Source organism: Armigeres subalbatus, chromosome 2 (assembly GCF_024139115.2).
Source record: "Armigeres subalbatus isolate Guangzhou_Male chromosome 2, GZ_Asu_2, whole genome shotgun sequence".
Classification (NCBI taxonomy): domain Eukaryota; kingdom Metazoa; phylum Arthropoda; class Insecta; order Diptera; family Culicidae; genus Armigeres; species Armigeres subalbatus.
Genome location: NC_085140.1, coordinates 69,597,916 through 69,621,131, shown reverse-complemented (window position 1 = coordinate 69,621,131; position 23,216 = coordinate 69,597,916). Strand labels below are relative to the sequence as shown.

The following is a 23,216-nucleotide window of genomic DNA, read 5'->3' as shown; positions in this document are numbered from 1 at the left end:
TTGTATAATTCCATTCAGTGTCTTCTGGATCATATGACCAAAATTATGGATCATCATCAGGATAAAAATTGCGCAAATTTGAAATTTTATGGATCAAAATATTGTTTTTATGGATCATTTTTCAAAGCTTTATGGATCATAAAATTATTCTTTATGGAATCTCCCGAACTATTCTGTGGATTTATGGTAGCGTTTAATGGAACATACGTATGTTATTTACGAATCGTTGTTCATTTTTTATGGATCGTTATTGCACATTGAACAGTGCAAAGCAAGGGCTGCCTTCGATAAATGCATTGTAATTTGAATTAAAGAAATGTTAACAAAAAAAGAAATATCAGCTTACCTCGGCAACTCTCACATTAGTATTAGAGCAATCAAAGGGTACCCACAAGGCGGGATATTATCACCTTTGTGGTGGTCCTTAATAGTAGATGATCTTCTCAAATAACCTGATAGCCCAGGGCTTCGAAGTAATTGGTTTCGTTGACGATATTGCCATAGAAGAATAAGGCAAATACAACGACATTATCGCCAACAGAATGCAAACTGCCTTAAACTATGTCTTCACGTGGTGCGATAGTGAAGGATTGAGTTTAAATCCTTTCGAAACCACTATTGTGCCTTTTACGCGTAGGAGGAAATTCTCACTAAACAACATGATATTGAAAGGTACACGTTTGGAGAATTCAAATACAGTCCTTGGCGTGGTTCTTGATGGCAAACTTAACTGGAACAAGCATTTAGAACACGCTATTAATAAAGCGACAAATGCTCTAGGGATTAGTAAACGAACTTTTGGTAGGCAATGGGGCCTTAGCCTGAAAATGATCCATTGGATATATTCAGCGATAGTGAAACCAAGAAATTCCTGGTCTGGCGGCCAAACACGATAGAGGAAAATGCTCAGATGAAGCTCAAAAAACTCCAACGATTAGCGACCATTTCAATTACAGGTGCAATGAGCCATCAAGTGTACTAATGCTTCACTGCACATGCTTCCTTTGTATCAAATTGTACAATTAGAAGCTGAAAAGAGTGCTTTGAGGATCAGAATATCCGAAAACCTCTTAAGAGGTGACCTTAAGGGTCATCTTAGCATTCTAAAAAACATCAGTATAAACTCTTTAATACTAAACAATGAAGACTTAATGGAGAGAAAGCACAATTTCAATCGACTGTTCAAAGTAATTGATCCTAGACGCAATACATGGTAAAATGGAGAACCGAAACTTCGCTCAGGAGCAATTACATTTTATACTGATGGTTCAAAACTGAACAACCAAATGGGAGCAGGAGTTACTGGGCCTGAGAAAGACATATCGCTTCCCATGGGAAGTTGGCCATTCGTATTCCAAGCGGATGTTCACGCAGTTCTAGAGTGTTCTGTAATATGTTTGTGTAGAAACTACAGACACTCAAATATATGCATAATGTACGACAACTAAGCATCTTTGAATGCTCTAAAGTCTTCAACATGTACTTCAAAACAAGTTTGGGAATGCATTCATTCCCTCCAAAAATTGACTTGTCGTAATCAACTCAATCTATATTTTGTTCTAGAACACTGTGGAATAGATGGTAACGAAAAAGCTGGATCATCAAGCTTGTTTACAGGACCGGAACCTTTCTACTCTTCGTATGGTGCTGAAAGAATGGAAATCTATGAAAGGAACATAACCATGCCAGGCATTCGAAACGTTTTATCACTCCAAATGTTTCTATGACTCGCAACATTGATTCCAGTGATTCCACTATAGTAAATGGAATAGTCAAGTCTTTAACTCCATTGATTTCAATTTTTAATAGTGAAGTTTTTAAACTCAGTAACATTTCCCCTAAAACGCTCAACAATAATTAATCATTGAAATTAATGTTTGAGATTCATTTATTACTTCCTTACTCATTTGTCATAGCCAACTACAACAAAGTTGTTAAGAAGTGAAGACATCTCACAGCTCTTACTGAAACTCAATATCCCTGATATTCCGCAAAATACTTTCCACCGCAAGCTACCACGCCATATTACTCAATTTGCTTGTCTTTTGCCAACTGACTCCCAGTTCACGGACCATTCAAGGAATGTGCGTAACATCATTATACGGATAACGAAAACGAGTCCGGCCGCGCTGCTGCTCATCCTGGTTCTGGTGGCGTCTACTCCCTGAACGAGTTGCATTTGCAAAAATCTCACAATACCTATGGGATATGTCTATCCGTTTCCAACAATAAAGAAAAACACCGCCACCGCCACTGAGTTAGACAAATGAACACGCGTTGGCTGTCATCGGAAAGCAGCGTGCACCCGCCTTCCTCGTGTCACCTGTGCTGCGCAACCTGCACAGGCCCACAAAATGTACCGCAGTGTACTCTCACAAGTCATGTTCTAGATGAGCTACAAACCGACTGTCATTGGATTCGGTTTGTGCCCCGCACAAGGAGGAACCTGGAGAGATGTGATGGGGACGGCCCGCAACGACGGCTGCAACAAATTTGCATTTAATGAGCAAAATGGCTGTTGTAACGTTAGGATGCGACGTGCGAAAATTGTCGGATGAAAGAGGATTTAATTAACGAGACATTGTCAGACGGGGGATCCGCTACCTAGTCACTGTGGCAGACACACGGTAACGAAAAGTGGCTTGTTTGGGTCGCTTCTCGCAGACGGCGAGATAGAACTGAACACTGACAACTTTGACAAAATTGCGTTCTAATCATGTTAAGGCGACATGTGTCGAACTGAACTCTGTATTTAGTGTAGGGTAGTAAGAGTATGCGAAAAGTAGAATCAACTTCTCCTAAAACAGGTTATTCTGGTCATGATATTCATTTTTAGAATATTTTTGGCGAAGTTTCCCGAAACAGAAATGTTCAATTGACGTAAGCATTTTTTATTAAATCACTGAAGTATATTAAATTTTCCAAAAATATTTCAGCTTACGAAAGTCCTTTATTGAGCAACTTCCAATACATCTGATCTTTATTACACACTAGCAGACCCGAAGAACTTCATTTCGCCGAAAATTGATTTATTCTTTATTCTCTGCTCAGTTCTCGAGTTATGCAGAAATTTCTGTTTCATTTGTATGGGAGCCTCCGTTTCCAAAGGAGGTAGGGGTCTCGAGCCATCTTAAGAACCTTCCCCGGCCCCAAGAACCTCTGCACACAAATTTTCACGCCGATCAGTTCAGTAGTTTCGGAGTCTATAAGGTTCAGACAGACAGAAATTCATTTTTATGTATATAGAAGATTAATTTAGTCCATCGGAAATTAAATGTGTTATTGAATCAATTCCTTGAGAAACGACAATAATGCTATTTGATGTTATTTCATGTTTTATTTTTTTAATCAACGATGTTTCGTTAATGTTTGCTGATTCTTAAAATAAGAGTCGTAAACTAAAAAGAAAGAGAGTCGCAGGGCCGTTTGGCTGAAAGTCACTAGGCCTAAAGTAGTTTGGCCGAATATGTAATTTGTAAATTATGAGTAACACGGCTACGCAGTCTCATCTAATTGAAACGAGTTTTATTTATCGTCCGATGTTTCGACACGGGAAGTAAGAAGACACTAATCCCGTGTCGAAACGTTGGACGATAAATAAAACTCGTTTCAATTAGATGAGACTGCGTAGCCGTTTTACTCATAATTAATGATTGAACGTTACAGTCGACTCTACCACAATAAAATATGTAATTTGTCCGAGTGGGTAATTTGGCCGGGTAGGTCATATGGTCGAACAAGCGATATGGTCAAATAAGCCATTCGACCGATAAGGTCAGTTAGCCGAACAAATCATTTGGCCGAACAAGTCATTCGGCCGAATAGGTCGTTTGGCCGAATATATCATATATCCAATATATCACTGCGAAAAATGAGAAATGAGAAGTTAGAATTGATGAGTGAAAAAAGAGGAATCTTTCTTCTTTCTTTGCTCTTCCCACTTTTCACAGTGAGAAGTGATAAGTGAGAAATTAAATGTGAAAAGTGAGAAGTGTAATGTGAGTAGTGAAGCGTCTCACTACTCTTCACAGTGAGAAATTATTAATGAGAATTGAAAAGTGGGTCGTCTTACTTCTCACATATCATTTCTTACTTCTCACTTCCACTGTGAAAAGTGAGCAGTGCGAAGTAAGAAGTGATACGTCTCACTGCTCACTATGCCTGTGACAATTGAGTCTCACTTCGCACTTGTCACAGTGAGAATTGAGAAATAAGAAGTGAGACGCCTCTCTCTCACTCAACATTTCTAACTTCTCATTTCTCACTTTTCGCAGTAGGAAGAAAGAAATGATGATTAAGAAGTGAGATATGAGACGTCAAATATTCGGCCAAATGACTTGTTCGACCTAAAAATTTGTTCGACAAAATGACCTATCCGGCCAAATGATTTGTTCGGCCAAATGACCTGTTAGACCAAATGACCTTTTCGGCCATATTACATATTCGGCCAAATGACTTTCAGCCAGATGGCATCCGGCCTAATGGTTTGTTCGGCCAAACGACTCTTCCCCGTTTGCTCCCTCTATCAGTGTAAACTATATTCTGTGTATATGAAGTCGCTTGACGTTATGCTTTAAAATATGCAATTATATGATCTTTCAATTTTAATCTTGGTGGCAAAAGAAACTTAGATGTGTTATATTGCGCATCACAGTTTTTGCATATTGAAACTTCACTAAAATTGTAGATTGATTGACAAGATTCAATAACGAAAATGAAAATAAAATATATAGGAAAAACAAAATTCATACTAGAGAGACTGTTTTGCGATCGTCGTGTCAATTGTAGTAGAAGGGAAAGTAAAAGTATCATAATAAATACGAATAAGATTTCGAAAAAAATCATCTAACAAAATGGGATTCATAGACATGTTCAAAAACTTAGCTCCATCAAACAAACGCAATTTTCTCCGATCGAATTGAATCCATAAAATTTAACGCAACTTTCACAGAGAGAACACAATTCCCAAAACTTCCAGGAAATACAGTTCTATATTTTTCTCGTGCATTTTTGTGCGAAAACGATAACAAAGTCTATTTAAACTTAAAATCCAGAGAAAAAATAGCTATTAGATACGTACCTTGCTTTGTGACAATAGTATGGGGTTTTTATTCAACAAACTAAATCGGTCATTTGTATCCATCACTTTCATGGTTTTTGCAAACATTCCACCATAGATCGAATTGAACTATTTGCACACCTAATTATGTTTGACTACGCGAACAGAATCCATCGAATGTATTCGGTTCGGCAAACAAGAACGAACTGATGGAAGCCGTCAGCAGAGACCAGTCTTGATTGAGATGAGCCAAATGGACCGTTTCAACTGTCTACCTACATAAGGGAGAAAACGTTATTGAATCGATAACTACCCGGATAGAATTAAACTGTATGAATGCTGCTCATTAGGGCAACACGCGACGTGGTGGGGACTCTGAACCTCTAATGGCAATGTCCATTTTGTAGCTTATAACTTCAAAATATTTGGAATTTCTCATTCATTTGTTTACAGATGTTTGAAACCATCGCGGATCTGATCAAATTCCTAATCAATGGGTTACATGACCTTCGGCAAACTTGGTAATTAGCTTTATGGCCTTGACCAAAAGATGAATACATGTAGTTGTAAATTACGTACGAAGGCAGAAACATCCAAATCCAAAGTGTGAAGCAGCATGTGACGTGTGTACCTATGTAATAAATGTTGAATGTATCTCACGATGCTAGAAAATCTCTGATCTCATAATATTGGCGTAATGACTGTCAATATTTTTGGTTATGCAGAACGAAACCCGAATGGTTTGGATTTAAAAGTCCTCTTGCTGCCTAACTTCCCATGTATTTTGTCTATAATCATTGCTCCTTCTATTGCGTGTGTTTTATAGCTGATTACTAAACGCCATCCTAATCATTTTTATCAGATACTCCTCAAAATTATCTGACATGTACTCGACATTTATAGCTATTAGTTACATACAAAAGTAAATATGTAGCAAAGAAATTAGTTCCAGTGCTATAAAAAACATTTCGACTCAAATAAATTAAACTGTTAACAGCTCAGCTTAGAAGAAAAAATCAGGACAGATTGAATGATGAACCTAGCACTTATGTTATTCAACTTTTTTTGCATTTATCTACCCAGAAAGGGGAAAGAATTTTTTTTTTTTAATCATTGCACTTTCCGTTTTTTTTTTGTTGTTAAAATCTATTATGGAACAAACGAGTTTTTTGCACGTAGATTATAAACAGATGCAGCCGATTTTTTTATCTAGGTAAACTAAACATCTATTTCAAAGGCTGCATGCATACACAAGTATGGACCGTTTGTCGGTAGACTTATGTGCTTTTGAATCGAGTACCTGTTAGAACCTGGCACCATTTGACGCCAGGCAGAATTGCAAAGCATAAACCACCATATTAACGGCATCGTTAATAGATCATGTGTGTATCTCGTCCCCAGTCCAGCTTTACCATTCGAGAACGTAAGAAAAAGGAGTGTGAATGACATTTGCGGCAATATGATCGCATTATTTCCAATGTAACTCAAGAAAAAGTGTTAACTGTTTGTACCTATACACAGTTCTAATGAAGCGTAAATCATTGAAACATTTCAAAATTCATTCTCTTGAAGCATTCATCGTTTGCATCCATTTGGTTCTGATTCCTCAATTTGAAAAATGGTATTATACTACTGAGGTGGAATTGTTCGATTTTTTATCGTTTGAGCTTTCCAATAAGCAGGGCCGAATCGAAGAAGTATTGATGATGTTATCGAGAATATTCCAGGTCTGAGATCGCAGAAATTACAAACTTGATGTCACACGTTTCTTGAAACGTTAAATTCAAGTACCACATCTTCTACAGAATGTGGTGTAGGCTTCATGGTGATTGGGAAGCAGATGAAGCGAATCATTCATTGGAAACCGTGTTGAGAATGAAGGACATATTCTTCAACTACAGCCTGACCAGCAGCTATGCAATGAACGATAAGCCTAATGACCTGAAGGATTGGTTCTTTGATAGCCTTGATAACCTACGGAGAGTGCCTTTCACATTATGTAAACGTTGTCGGGAGCGATTCCAAGCAACAGCATCAAAATTTAAGAAAATTTTTAATTCATGATTTTCTATTGAGTTGAAACTTTGCACAGTTTTTCAATTTCATCTAAATCGTCATTTTTCGATATCAAATCTTCATATTGAGTCACGACTAACTTTTCAAAAGGGTGTATGTGAAAATGGTTCAAAAATATTTAAAAAGCTGCACAGCAAAAACGGAATGTTCGATTGTTATGATTTTTTCAGCAAAGTTAGACAACTAAATGGTGATTCTTAAGAAAATGTGCACAGTAAAAATATTTTTTTGCCTTTAAAAATATCATTTTATCACAAAAACTCAAATATCTCAAAACCCTATCTTTTTTCGAACGTAATTTTTTAGGGAAAACGGTCCATTATATTAGCTATCTACCATAAAAATTTGGTGATGGTAAACTAATAAACAAAAAGTTATGACATTTCAAACATTTCACAATTTTCACATATAGTAAACAAAAAAAAATTTCCGTGCGTTTTTTTTTTTTTCAAGAATCGCTATTTGTTGCTTATTTTTTTGTTTGGGGCTTTGCGTGGGATAAAAAAGTTGTTTGTATTATATTCCATATTTATGTATTCATCGATATTATGTATATTATATGTATAAATATTATATGTATAAATAAATAAAAATGAATTAATATTATCCTAAGTATTAAATTAAATGTGGCAGTTACACAATGTTGTTATAGAAACTCTAAGAGTTTTGGGTTTGAATTTTGGTATGGGTTATGATATCATGAAAACAGTTTATTAATACTTATTTTTATTTATTTTTATTCAAATTTTTAAAATATCGAACACTTTTTGAATTATTATCAGCACAGTTTGAGTATAGTTTTGCTTTAATTTTATTTTCCGACAATGGAATGAAACAGTGAAATTTTTGGGTTCCTTGGATCGTTTTCGCGTTATTAAATTGCTCGCTGAGCTCTGAAGCCTTTATTTCGTACTCTTCAGTAGTAGTAAAACAAAATGATAATTTGGTTAAATCTTTTTCTTTTCTACGATTTGCCCAATCAAAAAGTTCTTTTCGCAGTTTTAATTGGATGCTCACGTTCTTTGGCTAAACTTGCTCTTGTGGCCATGCGCTTTATTGTTCCTCCAATAGCATCACAAGGACCTTTGCCATGTGATGTAGCAAAAAATGCCATTCTGCATCAATTCCGTACATTGATTTAAATTGACATAGGCTCGAAAAATTCTTACGATTTTTGTACTGCGACGCTGCTCCATCAGACATGAAATATATCTTTTGACTTCTTTATGCTTATCAACGCGTAAAAAGTTAATCATTTTTTCAATGAACAAGTTTACGGATACTGAATCGTGTCTTAAATCTTCGGAAATTATAATAAAACTTAAGTGTTCAATTTGCGTACTTCCATTAAAATAAATAACGAATGGATGAATTGTAGCTTGTTGTACGTTCCAGTGATGGGACTGCACTTCATCTTGCAATACAAAGCTGTAATTTTCAGAAAAATCACAAATGACTAAAAATTCACCATTTTGTAATGTATTTTTCGTATTTTTAAAAAGCTGGATTGTTCTGTTTTAATGAAATCGTGAGGATTAAACTTTCTAATTTCAAGCAAAAATATGACACAAACTCATCTACAGGTTTTACAATAGTTTCTATGTCACACCTATCCGTGGTCACCCATTGCTCAAATGATAACTGATCAATATATTTTCTTCAAACTCAGCGAATAAAAGTATTTTCCAATGATGAAGAATCTGGACAATCCGAACAAGATCGTAGATAGCAATTTGATGTTGTATTTTCACACAAAAGACTACCAGTTAACATTTTAATATCCTTTGTTAAATTGATTCTTTTCAAACTATGTAAAATAAGATTAATATTCTCATGGGTTGTGCACACACACATTATGTGTTCCTGAATTGGAAAGAAGCTTACATTGCCTTGGCCGAAGGCTTGCAAATGAGGAAAAACCTATTTTAATATTATCGTGAATTTCCTTGAAGCGTGTGTACGCTTCTTTCAAAGTCGTCATCATTAATCGTTTTTGGATTGCTTGACGCTTTCCATCTTTTTTTACTGATACATAATCTTTTTGACCAGGCATAGCTCGACTTACTTCATCATCTTCAAAATATTGAACTATTATTTCTTTTGTCTCATCTGTTAATGCAGTACTAGACCTAGTATTTTTGGTTGAAAGACAGTTATTCTTCAATTGTTTTGCCTCTTTTACTGTATTTCTATTGGTTTTGAACTCATCAATGGCATCCTGAATAGACCACGAACTTGGCAGCATCGACAAAATCAATCATTTTTCTTTCCTTGTCGTGGCTGCATTCGAGAACCTTTCCTTCATATTTATAATTACCTCATCGTAGTCTGTATTTTCCACATCATCAGGTCCTAATTTGAAGAGGTTTCTTCGTACAGCTTCGTTTATTTCACGGTATTTTTCTCCGGGTAATAAACGTAGTCCATCTTACTCCATTTAATCGGAGTCACTTTTATCCCAGCTATGCCCTCGTTAAAGCGTTCGATGTTGACCTTTTGGATACACTCATCTTCCGATTGATTTGTTGAAACAGATTTCGCTGATGGTACGGTGGCAAGGCTCTCAGCACTTAATACTTCTGGTAATTCCTCAGTTGTTGTCGATACATCTGGCAATTCCTCAGTTGCTGTCGTTTTCGAACTTCCTGCGCTCTGCTCAACCGATGATATACAGATTGCTCTTTTGTCAACGTTTAGACGGCAGGACGTGCAAATGCGTAAATTTGTATTCAATGTGGACATTGGAGCATAACCAGTCGCTTTCAGTTTATCTATGGTGCTTTCGGTGAGATTTCGTAACTCTTTTGAACACTTTTTCCATCAAACGGCCTACAACAGTTGAGAAAGCGGCTACTCATGTTGTTCGTAATATTTCAATAAACAAAATCACTTTTAAGTTTTTACTGACTAGTTTGGTGTCATTTGCTTGACTGAAGAAAAAATACTATAAGATCTTTAACAACCTTAGTAGTAGTAATTTTTTGCTTTTCGTGAGCATTGTCATGGTATGTACCTATCATGCATTTGTTGTTGTTGAAGATACCCGTTTCCTCCCGATCATAAAGTCTATTCTCTAAGAGGTATATTTTTGCAGGTAAACTATAGACGTACACGTGTATATAAATCTTTGATTTTGCAGCTTTTGTCTTAAAAATAACATTTCTGATATGTTTCTATCAACGTTATTATCAACAGGTTTCAACACTATTAAAAGAATTTTTCGCCAGTCACGTGCAATGAAAATTATGACACTATCAATACTTTTGATCACAACACTGGATCGTGTCTAAGTTTCTTATAGATGCTATGAATAATTAAATCAAAATATCATGAAAACAACTTGTTTAAATCACGTCCCTTAACAATAAAATCTGCATCAAACTGCAATTCTCGAAATAACTTACACAGAAAAAAATTTTTTTTACTAAATGTGAAAATTGTGAAATGTTTGAAATGTCATAACTTTTTTTGTTTATTAGTTTACCATCACCAAATTTTTATGGTAGATAGCTAATATAATGGACCGTTTTCCTAAAAAATACGTTCGAAAAAGATAGGGTTTTGAGATATTTGAGTTTTGTGACAAAATGATATTTTTAAAGGCAAAAATTTTTTTTTTACTGTGCACATTTTCTTAAGAATCACCATTTAGTTGTCTAACTTTGCTGAAAAAATCATAACAATCGAACATTCCGTTTTTGCTGTGCAGCTTTTTAAATATTTTTGAACCATTTTCACATACACCCTTTTGAAAAGTTAGTCGTGACTCAATATGAAGATTTGATATCGAAAAATGACGATTTAGATGAAATTGAAAAACTGTGCAGAGTTTCAAATATTTTCGAAATGGTCGCTCAGGATCGACTGACATGCCCCCGTGGAATGCCTCGATTCATACGCGCAGATCAAGAGAATCAAGAAAGCCTTCATTCCGCTACCAATGAGTATGTATTGTGACCTTTGCTGCTGCTAGAGAAATGGCAATCAGCAGTACCTGATTTACACGCAAGAATATCCGCAAATTTCGAGGGGTGACACCTGCTCACAGATAGACCACGTGCTGATCGGTGGACGGCATTCCTCGGACGTTATAGATGTAAGATTCTCCAGTAGTTGGCCTGGCTGTGTGATAAGAAAAATAGCGGAATGCAGAAACCGTCGTCTTCCAGGATGCTTTCAAGTATTGGCTTCGCATGTGAGCGATTAGATTAGATTGTAAACTGATAAGGGTGATACGTGCAACACTTAATGGCTCGAAATCAATATTCGGATTGCAGACGAAGTGTCTATTAGAATATCAAACACGATTTTCTGTTGGTTCTCAGAGTATATTGTTCATTAGTTTCCATCGTCATATTACATTAACAAGTTATTCTACATTATTGATATATAAACATAATTCATTATTCAACTAGTATATTCCAGTGACTCTGGCAACACTTCTACCAATTCTGGTTTGTTTTGATTACTCATAAACATTTGTAGTGCAATCCAATATTGCTAGTGATGTTGCATGCAAGTCCAGGGTGGGGATAATATTCTGACGTTTATTTGACAAGACGTCATTCAGTCTGTTATCCAAATTGTTTGTTGTGATCGCATATTCCGCGACGATCGCGATCACCTCGCGAAAAGTTGAATTCGTTTTATCCGCCGGGATTTTCGCGTATTTTAACACTTCCCCGCAATTTGGATGTTGAGACGTCCCAATAATCTTCGATGTGCGTCTCTCGGGAGGCCCTTGGTGAATGCATCAGCCGGTTGATCCTCGGAACGGATGAATTTTAGTTGTAATCTTCCTTCCTTGATGTGATCCCGTATAAACATGTATTTGATGTCCAGATGTTTCATTCGTTGGTGTGATCGAGGTTCCTCCGCGATACTAATACATGGAACATTATCTTCCATAATAATGAATGGAATGCTACCCACATCCAATTCTTTGAGGAATTTCACAAGCCATATTCCTTCAGTTACAGCTGTGCAAAGTGCAATAAGTTCTGCTTCGGATGTTGACAAACTGACCGTTTGTTGTCGTTTCGTTGACCATGAAACTAAGCTTCCAAAAATTTCGAAAGCATATCCTGAAACCGATTTTCTATCATCAGGATCATTAGCGAAATCTGCATCCGCATATCCCTTGACAATGTGTGTGTAAGGTCTCTTCTCATATTTTATCATTGTATCCGTAGTCCCTTTCAGGTATCTAAGAATACGTTTCAAACCAACCTAATGAGCATCAGTCGCGCAACTTTGATATTTACTTAGCGTATTGACTGCCGCGCTAATGTCAGGTCGAGACGTTAGTGTTAAATATTGCAAACACCCAAGCAGTTCCTTGTAGGGATGAGCAGTTTCTTGCTGATTTGTTTTAGACCATTTTACATTTGAATCGAGCGGTGTCCCCACAGGTTTACAATCAATCATACCGAAACGTTTCAAAATCTTCTCAACGTATCTTGATTGTGATATTTCTATCGTTTGGTTGTCAAAATCTCTTTTAATTTCCATTCCGAGAAAATATTTGACCTCATCAAGGTCCTTCATTTGGAATAGCCTTCCAAGTTCTTCTTTTATCCAATCCAAATTTTCCTGATCGTTGGATAATATCAGTATGTCATCCACATACAAAAGCAAAATAATTCCTTTTGCTTTGGATCTATATACACAACAATCACTTTCAAGGGAGAAAATCCCAATTCTTTGACTGCATCGTCAAACTTCTTATTCAATTTCTGCTTGCTTGTTTCCAATCCATACAAGCTTTTATGCAAACGAACAGTCTTCGCTTTACCATTTTCGTCTGCTGGAAGTTTCATAAAATATCTTCATCTAGATCACCGTACAAAAATGCCGTTTTACATCCATTTGGTGAACAAGCATTTTGTATTCATTTGCAAGAGCCAATAATAATCGGACGCTGTCCATTTTTGCTACTGGTGCAAATGTTTCACTGTAGTCAAACCCTGGGCGTTGTGAACATCCCTTTGCTACAAGTCTTGCTTTGTATCTCCCATCTTCTTTCCTTGTGAAGACCCATTTTGATTGTATTGGCTTGATGTTGTTTTTGTAGTTGACCACTTCCCATGTTTTATTATCGTCTAGTGATTTCATTTCATCGTCGATTGCCTCCCGCCAGTGCTCCCAGTCTTCCAGTAGTTTTAATTCAGTGATTGATTGCGGAATGCAACCATCAATAACTGGCGCTGTTTTGCAGAGAAATTATGAAACGTAGTCTGTTTTCTGTTTCTCGTGCTTCGACGTAATTCTAGCTGTTTCTCTGTGGGTTGTTCGTAATTATCTGACTCCGATGTATCATTTGCTTGTTCATGATTATCGTTTTCGACGATTTCTGATTCCGATTCTTCGAATATGCCATCATTTTCCACAGAAATCGTTTCTTCAGAATCTTCCCGATCCTCTGATGCAATTTCTTCTGGAATTTTGGTTTCCTCGTTGCCATATTTCTCATCGGTATTCTCTTCACAAGTTTCTCTTGTAATTACTTGAGAGAAAACCAAATCATTTGAACCTGCAGACTCACCGATATATGGTGTTTTCGATTCATCAAATACTACATTCCTGGCAATTTCAATTTTCTTCAAAGCGCCATTCCATAGCCTATAGCCATTATTCGCGTAGCCTACGAATATCAATCTTTTAGATTTGGAATTTAATTTTGTTCTCTTTTCTTTTGGAATGAGTTTGTATGCTGTACATCCAAAAACTCTAAGATTTTTTAAGTTTGGGAGTTTTCCAAACCATTTTTCATATGGCGTCTTATTTTCTTGTAATGCTACCGTAGGGGACCTGTTTGTAAGGTATGTCGCTACATAAACAGCCTCTCCCCACATTTTCTTAGATAACCCACTATCATGAAGCATTGCGCGTACTTTTTCCATCAATGTTCTATTGAAACGCTCGCTTACTCCATTTTGCTGAGGAGTATACGGTACCGTATATATCATCTGAATTCCTTTACTTTTACAGTAATTCTGGAACTCTCTATTTTGATATTCCCCACCGTTATCTGTACGAAATTTAGACAGTTTCTGACCGAAATGTGCTGTACTAAATTCGTAATATTCCTTAAATTTTCGAAGACTTCATTCTTTGATTTCAGAAGATAAACCACGGCGAAGTGCGTAAAGTCATCGATAAATGTTACCAAATAACGATAACCATCATGAGTTGCTACCTCCATAGATCCACAAACATCGGAATGAACTAGTTCCAATGGTCTAGTAGACCTTGGCAACTGCAAACTATTAAACTTGTTGCTAACTTGCTTCCCGCAAGGCAACTTTCGCAAACATCTGGCAAACTGCCAACACTTTCTTCACCACAGTCGATACCTTCAACCATGCCATTTCTTACTAATTTCAGCATATTACTTTTGCCTAAATGTCCCAATCGTTTATGCCATGTTTCGACATTTATCTGGTCCTTTCCTACTAATGCTGAGGTTACATTGCCCTCCAACTCCAATTGCAAATAATAAAGACCATTCTCCATTATCCCATGGGCGATAACCTCCCCACCATCATGGATTACGACATCCTCATACATAAAAGTAACTTTCTTTCCCATAGAATTCACCCTTCTAACTGAAAGGAGATTCACATCTAGCTCCGGAATAAAAAGCACATTATAGAATTCGAGTTTCTTTATTTTGTTTTCTCCGACAACACTGCTCACTCGTACCTTACCTCTCTTCGTACCCCGAAGAGTTGTTCCTGATTTAGCAGTTGCAATGACGACTGGCTTCTCCAATTCTTCCACATCTTCCAGCATTCGCTCGTCATTCACCATGTGGTCGCTGGCTCCTGAATCGACCACAAATCTCACTTTCCGTGATGTTTCACCGTTGCCGCTGGTTTGAGTCATCAGTGCATGATGGCGACTCTGGTTCTTTCCCTGCCATCGGGGATGTTGACATGCTTGTTGACCATTCCATTGTCCTTTCTTCTTCTTCAACGGGCATTTGTTTTGTAATGGCCAGTTTCTCCACAGCCAAAGCAAACGTTCACGTGCTTTTGTTCGACTTCAGTGCGACGTCATCGAACCCTCTGATCCGCCTTCCACCCATTGTTTCACCATCGATCATTTCTGCATCCAAATACATGCGTTTTATCTCACCTAGCGGTTTACGACACAACTCATCGTTTGGTAGCACAGTCAATGCACCCTCCACATGCTTAAATCGGTTTGGCATCGCAATAATTAGTGCATGGATCTTCTCCGCTGGCGTTAGTCCAGCTCTCGAATGATCAGATCGTATTCATCAAACAAACGCTGAAGGCTATCAAAACGTTTATGTTTGAGATTGAATAGACGATCTCGCATCGTGATCATTGCTCCAGTTCCAACTTTCTGGTATGTGCTGACCAACACATCCATCACTTGCTTCGCATAATCTAGGCCAATCAATTGATTTAAAACCTGATTATTCACCATCAGCACTATTTCGTCTAAAGCGTCCATATCTTCTTCCATCCGTTTCTTCATTTTTTCTTTCCTCGCTGCTTCTTCTTCAGGTTTCGCTCCCGGCACCGGGTGGGCATATTCTTCTTCCACGGGAGTCCTCAACAGCGTATGCACCAGACGCATCTTATTGAGATGGTGCTCAATCCGCCATTTCCAAGCAGGGAAACTCGCTTCGTTCCCGTCGAATACACACGAACGGTCTCCACGATAGAGCGCCGCAACGGACGACGGCCCTCGCTCAAGAGGAATGCGTTCCGTCTTGTTGTTTACTACTGGTTGACCACCAGCTAGTTCCCCATCGGTAACCCCGAGGGCAATATCTTCCTTCTTACCAGGCATCTTCTTCAACTAATCGCTTTAGAATAACTTCACTTGACTCGACTTTCTACCAGTTAACCACTGGGCCCATAACCTATTAGAATATCAAACACGATTTTCTGTTGGTTCTCAGAGTATATTGTTCATTAGTTTCCATCGTCATATTACATTAACAAGTTATTCTACATTATTGATATATAAACATAATTCATTATTCAACTAGTATATTCCAGTGACTCTGGCAACACTTCTACCAATTCTGGTTTGTTTTGATTACTCATAAACATTTGTAGTGCAATCCAATATTGCTAGTGATGTTGCATGCAAGTCCAGGGTGGGGATAATATTCTGACGTTTATTTGACAAGACGTCATTCAGTCTGTTATCCAAATTGTTTGTTGTGATCGCATATTCCGCGACGATCGCGATCACCTCGCGAAAAGTTGAATTCGTTTTATCCGCCGGGATTTTCGCGTATTTTAACAGTGTCAACCTCATTTGTGACTCCCGATGGATTGAGCCAGAGTGACCTTCACAGCCAGAATGCATGTACAACAGAATTGTTCTTGTCTATAGGCACAAATTTCATCGCCTATCAGTCGCGAAAACGCTTTTTACGGACAAAAGAGGAGGTGATAGGGGAACTGTTCCATTTTCCATCTCACTGAACATATATTTATCTCATCGCAAAACAAAGAAATACAGCACCAATCTTGTCGCTTATTTTTGCTAACACGCGTGCTCACTGGTGAAAAAAATCACAAAAATAGGAAACCAACCAAATTCTTTTTCATTGCTTTGTTTTTGTTGGGATGAAAAAAGGAGCTATGGGATGAAGTGCCGAACCGTTCCTCTATATGTGTATTTTTTATCCGACGTTTCACGGTAGGTTTAGTTTAGGAATGTACCTAATTGTCGCTAAAAAATGCAAAACACAAGCAACAAAAGAGAATGCGATAGCTCTTTGTGCTCATCTGCAGAGGATAAAGACATTGTTGCGTTCCATTTTATTTGCAACAAACATGGAGAGGTAATTGTTGTGAACTTTTCAAACTGCGATAACTTGTATATTTCAGAAGTAAAACACAAATCATGTTAACAGATGATTAAGTTTATGTTGTAACGTTATCTAGTATGTCAGTAAATAAATTTCCTTTTATTAGCTTTTTACTGTCTACGATATTAATAAATTATGATAAGTTTCATTAATTAAATGAATATTAAATATTTCGCGAACCATTTATACAACTGCCACTTGCCATAAAGTTATGTTATAAAAGCTGCCATTTCAAATATGCTTTTAAGGATAAAAGCTTTGAAATTAATTAGATTAAATATTAATGAGTCTTGAGAGAAATAATTTAGCTTACTTTAACTTATCCCATAAAACTCGTCTAAAAATTATTATTAAAGTATTAGTGAATTTCAATTATTCTGAAGCTATGACTATGCAAATTTGGGGCACTAATATGTGCTTCTGAAACTGCTCTGCCATTTCTATTTCAACTTGGCTGAAGAGTAGAAGCCAGTTTCAGTGCGAAGTTAATTTTTTCTAAGTTTTTCTAAGGTGTGTACCCAAAAGTGAATTAGAAGAAATCGTTATGCTGATGTCGTGTTAAAAGTTTAATTATATTAATTTTTCGATTTTTATTGATATGAATAGTTCGAGTACCTTCTGTATCGCACGGAGCGAACGCTCTACTCTCGTACATTTTCTAAAAGTACATAAAGGTAATTTCGTTATTGAATTCATTTATCTAATATAACATCTAACCAAAATTCATGTCGGACAGCAGCGTCCGAACGACGTTTTTTTGTACGGGTTTTTCTTTTTCCCGTTCCCGCTGGACACGTCTCGTCCACGCGGTGTGAACCCGGCCGTGCGGGCCCGCCATTACGGTAGCCAAACGAGAAGTGAGGCCTTCCGACCTACCGAGAATCTCCGAAGGAAAGTATCCCCTTGTCCCGGTGGCTGTGTAGTCCCGCAGGCGAAGGCCAGTTGGAGACCCGTGACGCTTCCCGAGGAGAGGAGACGGCAGAGTATCGGACCATCAGCCACTGCCCCTTCTCGCAACTCTAAATCGGCCATCAACGCACGTGTGCCTATTCCGGCGATGCATCTGCCGAAGAGCTCGGGTGTTCCGTCGCACTACTGATTGGACATCCCCTGTAGCTGGCGCCGTCCTCATCATCTCTCGATGACGACACAGCCCTGCCGGTGTACCCAGCTGCCAGCATAGAGCATAAACCCTGATCAGGTATGTCGTTAATCATGGCCATGTCACACACACACAACAACACTCACACTACACAAAATGAATATTTGGAAAAATGAATACACATAAATGAATTCAATCTAAGTTTCTATTGCGTTAATTTATTTATCTCGCTAAGCCCTGTGGTTTGTTAGTCTGCCCGGGAATGTGTTGAGTTTACGTTTCATGCGCTACAGATAGAGTACGTTTTTGCCTATGTTCAAATTGTTCATTTTACTGCTTCGACCGTTCACTTCAGGAAAACTTCACCTCTGAATTTCCGTTGTCTAGCTTTGGAACCGTTCTAAAACCTCAGAAGATTGGGCTCATGCTTCCTAAAGCTAAGTCGGGCAACTTATTATAACACGACCAGTGGTCTCTCAACGTTGAGAGTGGCGCATAAGTCACTGTGTTTGCGGCAATTCATTTAGAGCTTTTGACGAACGGTTACAATGTCTAAATATTGATAACTGATACTTATTTGACCAAAAACCTCATCGAAAACCGACTACTTCTCAAAACGCCCGACAGGCATTCATTGTCCTATTCTGTTGCAGTTTGGGACAAACGCTTATTGCGAGTTGAGTTTGTCCCAACATTTACAAGAGAGGACAATGTCGTTGTCATTGGCAATGTTGTTTACATTCCCTGTTTGTGATAACAAAGTCCGTTTGACAGATAATCTGACTTCATTTGAGTTTGTTTGTAGGAATATGCGAAGTTAACAAATGAAACTGGAATGAATTCGTTGAGTTGTCTACCGTACAGGAAAGTTTAAGAAGTTTAAGAAATTGATAGGCTTCAAGCAACAGCACTGCCTTCACAAGGCCGATATGCTCCTGGGATTTGCGTACGACATCGACCTCATTGGAATTGGTCGCAGAGTGATTGTGGAGGCCTTTGTTCTACTGAAGAGGAAGACGGTGAAGATAGGCATAACCATCAAATAAGACAAAGTACATGGTTGCGGCTAGAGATAGAGCCAGAAGCAGTGGGTAGTGCTGGAGGATTTTTTTTTGTTTATTTGGTAGGCATTGTGTTGTGATCTGAACGTGAACGCTCTACCACAGACCAGGTGTTCGCCATACGTCAGGTATTGCAGAAATGCCGCGAATACAACGTGCCCACACATCATCTATTTATCGACTTAAAAGCCGCATATGATACAATCGATCGGGATCAGCTATGGCAGCTAATGCACGAAAACGGATATTCGGATAAACTGATACGGTTGATCAAGGCGACGATGGATCGGGCGATGTGCGTAGTTCGAGTTTCAGGGGCATTCTAGAGTCCCTTCGAAACGCGTAGAGGGTTACGACAAGGTGATGGTCTTTCGTGTTTGCTATTCAACATCGCTTTGGAGGGAGTAATACGAAGGGCAGGGATTAACACGAGTGGTACGATTTTCACGAAGTCCGTCCAGTTATTTGGTTTCGCCGACGACATTGATATCATGGCACGTAACTTTGAGAGGATGGAGGAAGCCTACATCAGACTGCAAAGCGAAGCTAAACGGATTGGACTAGTCATCAACACGTCGAAGACGAAGTACATGATAGGAAGAGTCTCAAGAGAGGTCAATGTAAGCTACCCACCACGAGTTTCTATCGGTGGTGACGAAATCGAGGTGGTTGAAGAATTCGTGTACTTGGGCTCGCTGGTGACCGCCGATAACGATACCAGCAGAGAAATTCGGAGGCGCAAAGTGGCTGGAAATCGTACGTACTTTGGACTCCGCAAGACGCTCCGATCGAATAGAGTTCGCCGCCTTACCAAACTGACTATCTACAAAACGCTTTTAGACCGGTAAGTCTCTACGGACACGAGACCTGGACGATGCTCGTGGAGGACCAACGCGCACTGGGAGTTTTTGAAAGGAAAGTGTTGCGTACCATCTATGGTGGGGTGCAGATGGCGGACGGTACGTGGAGGAGGCGAATTAACCACGAGTTGCATCAGCTGTTGGGAGAACCATCTATCGTTCACACCGCGAAAATCGGAAGACTGCGGTGGGCCGGGCAGAATGTCGGACAGTAATCCGGTGAAAATGGTTGTCGACAACAATCCGACGGGAACAAAAAGGCGAGGTGCACAGCGGGCAAGGTGGATCGATCAGATGGAGGACGATTTTCGGACCCTCCGCAGACTGCGTGGTTGGCGAAGTGCAGCCATGGACCGAGCTGAATGGAGAAGACTTTTTTGTGCAGCACAGGCCACTCCGGCCTTAGTCTGATAATAAATAAATGTGTTTAATCTACTGTGGTATTCTGCTGTACAGAATCCACACAAAATCTATTGTGTCCATTTGTCCATATGGTGAATCCAATGATCGTTGTTTTGTTCGGTTGCCATTTATCGAGGTACGTTGGAGGAATGCCTCCGAGAAGAACAGTTTTGTCAGTCGTCATCAGGCAGTTGTGTCTCCAAAACGCCAAAGTACGGACTGCGCTTCCGGCGACTGACGAGGATTTGGTGGTGGGGCTGGGAATCGAGCCCACGACCATTCGCTTATAGGGCTAACGTGTAGCCAACTACGCAACGGGACCCCTTAATGCTTGATGGAGATATGTTTGAAGTTATTGAGGATTTTTTTTAAAGCTTCTAACGTTTGAAAAGACGTATTGTTGCTGCGCCTTCCAGCCATAACGGCTAACGTGGCCAGTCAAGTCTTGCAATATGCAGCCGACGGGGTAGCAATGGCTTGACGATCCTTCTCCAGATCAACTGCGAGTTGAGGTGATTTCCTATAGGATGTGGTGGGATTTGACAGTGGGATCTGTTGAATTTCTAAAAAAGCTGCACACATAAGCGACCGTGTACCGCTCAAAGTGCACAAGTCCAAGTCCTGGTGTTAGGTGGGACGCTAGACGGACCTGACACGGCGGCCTTCCGACGAGACAACAGGTTTGCGCAGGTCCAATAAGAATAACATTCAAATTTTGTTAAGAAAATTATTTTGAGCTTTTTAGTGGAATGTCTTCACTTGTCATAAGACGAGTTTGTACAATCCCATTTAATTCCACCACTTAATTGTACCTTGACAGATACGTATTTCGATCTCAACAGTAAGGTCGTCTTCAGTGTCTCGTACTTGACTCGACTCGAAGTTGAAATTTTATATAATAGACCTTGCATGCATATTAGATTGGCCCAGGAAACAAAAAGTTGTGGAATTCCACGGGGTTGTATCTTTTTGTTCTGTAACATACCAACTGCCCTTTTTGCAATTCTGAGCTCAATCGAGCAATCAAAATCAATTTCCAGATCGAATGAGTGACGGAGATGTATTTTGGCTGAAATCCCCAGACAAACTTCAAATCAAATACGCCAGCTTATGCAAAAAGCGATTGAGCTGAAATTTTGAGAGATTGATTTTCTCACCCAAAGACACAATCCGGGGGGGGGGGGGGGGGGGGGGTGCCCCGTGGAATTCGACAACATTTTTTTCTTCCCATACCAAGCTGGGCCAGTCTAATGCATATGGGTTGTGTGACCGTTCATTTTCGGGTCACAATAGAATACTTGGTGGGAAGGCCAGTTAGTGGTTTAGCCCAAATAAAACATTGTTATAAATGTCTTGTGTTGTTGTAAATGTCTGAATATTCAATAAATGTCTGTCTCCACTTTTTGTAGTGTTTGAGTGATATTTATTTTGTGTTCAGTAGCTTTTGGTTGATATCTTCAGATTTATTATTTATTTTGTTCGTTTCTTTTACTCCGACTTTAGATTATTTATTTATTTATTTATTTATTTATTTATTTATTTATTTATTTATTTATTTATTTATTCATAGTGTTTTCTTTATTTATTTATTTTGTAAATTTAAATATTTATTTACTTATGTATTCATCTATAGTTTATTTATGCAATTGCTTATTTATTTTCTTTGTATTTTTTTATTAATTATTGTGCGGAAACAAGTGTTAGGGTATTTTAAATTGTTAAGGCTCAGCATGCAGCCAGTGTCGGAGTAAACATGTAAATTAGTATAGGATATCAACCAAAATATTTTATAGTGTAAGCTTCCTGTTAGTGCTCGTGCATTCATCATCGCTACTACTATCATGATCATCTTCTTGGCCGCCATCATAATCATCGTCTGGAAATTGCCACGTCATTGGCATAAAATTAAGGAGGAGAGAATGATATAAAAAGGGATCTCTCAATAGGGTCGCTCTCTTATATAATTTAAAGTCCGGAGGAGTGAAGTTAGAGTGTCGGTACGCGGGATAGTTCGTCAACATACTACCCGCGATAGTTCCAAAAGTTTTAAAAAGAAAGAACTGTCAAAAGTTTATAAAATTAAAACTTACAATCTAAAATTAAAACGAAAAAGGTGTGATAGAACCTATAGTTAAAAAACAAAATCCACAGTTTAAAATACCATTAAAAGGTTTCACCTATAGTTAAACTAAATCTAAAGTACGGATCATCGTGATATCACCACTAACGGTTGGAAAAGTGCACCAAGTATTTTAAAGTTAATTCTGACCGCGCTAGTTTCTCGATGATTATAAAACCGTACTTTGGAATCAAGCGAGCAAGTGGTGGACAGTAGACTGCAGTGTAAGAAGTGGCTAGCCGGAAAGTAGTGTGAATGAAGAACAATGGTATCTGACAAATCTGTGGCTTTCCGGCCTCTATGGGGTGCAAGCTCGCTTGATTAGCCACTCAGTATCAATTGGCGCTCAACGTTAAAAATTTATAAGTTGAAAAAAAAGTGTTTTCTTTCAAGGCCTGAAATAAAACCCTTTTTTAATCGGTCTCCCGGAGAATTTCAATTAATTAAATTAATTTCAATAATCGCGTGGTCGTCAGGTGGAATAAGTGGACAAAAATTTGTTCTCAAAGATTGAAAAATTGAGGATTGTTGCGAGTGATGATAACCAAATACGTAAATGCTGCATGTTTCAAGTGTTGAGTTGAGTTGCAAATTAAAAATTCAAGCCACTTTATTGTTGAGTACTTTATCTGGAACTTCGTCAATTTCAAGTGTTACAAGTTGTCAACTAGCAAT

The 23,216-nt window shown here is 38.4% G+C and overlaps 1 protein-coding gene and 1 long non-coding RNA gene across 3 annotated transcripts in view; one reads left to right on the top strand and one right to left on the bottom strand.

The window, feature by feature from the left end:
• LOC134208920 (hybrid signal transduction histidine kinase M) overlaps nucleotides 1-23,216 on the bottom strand; it is a 491,775-nt gene that overhangs the window by 28,930 nt on the left and 439,629 nt on the right. The gene's annotated exons all lie outside the window — the stretch shown is intronic.
• On the top strand, nucleotides 17,010-18,307 carry LOC134214508 (uncharacterized). Its single transcript, XR_009979812.1, has 3 exons — nucleotides 17,010-17,507; nucleotides 17,604-17,671; nucleotides 17,737-18,307. It is a non-coding gene; the product is annotated as an uncharacterized LOC134214508 (long non-coding RNA).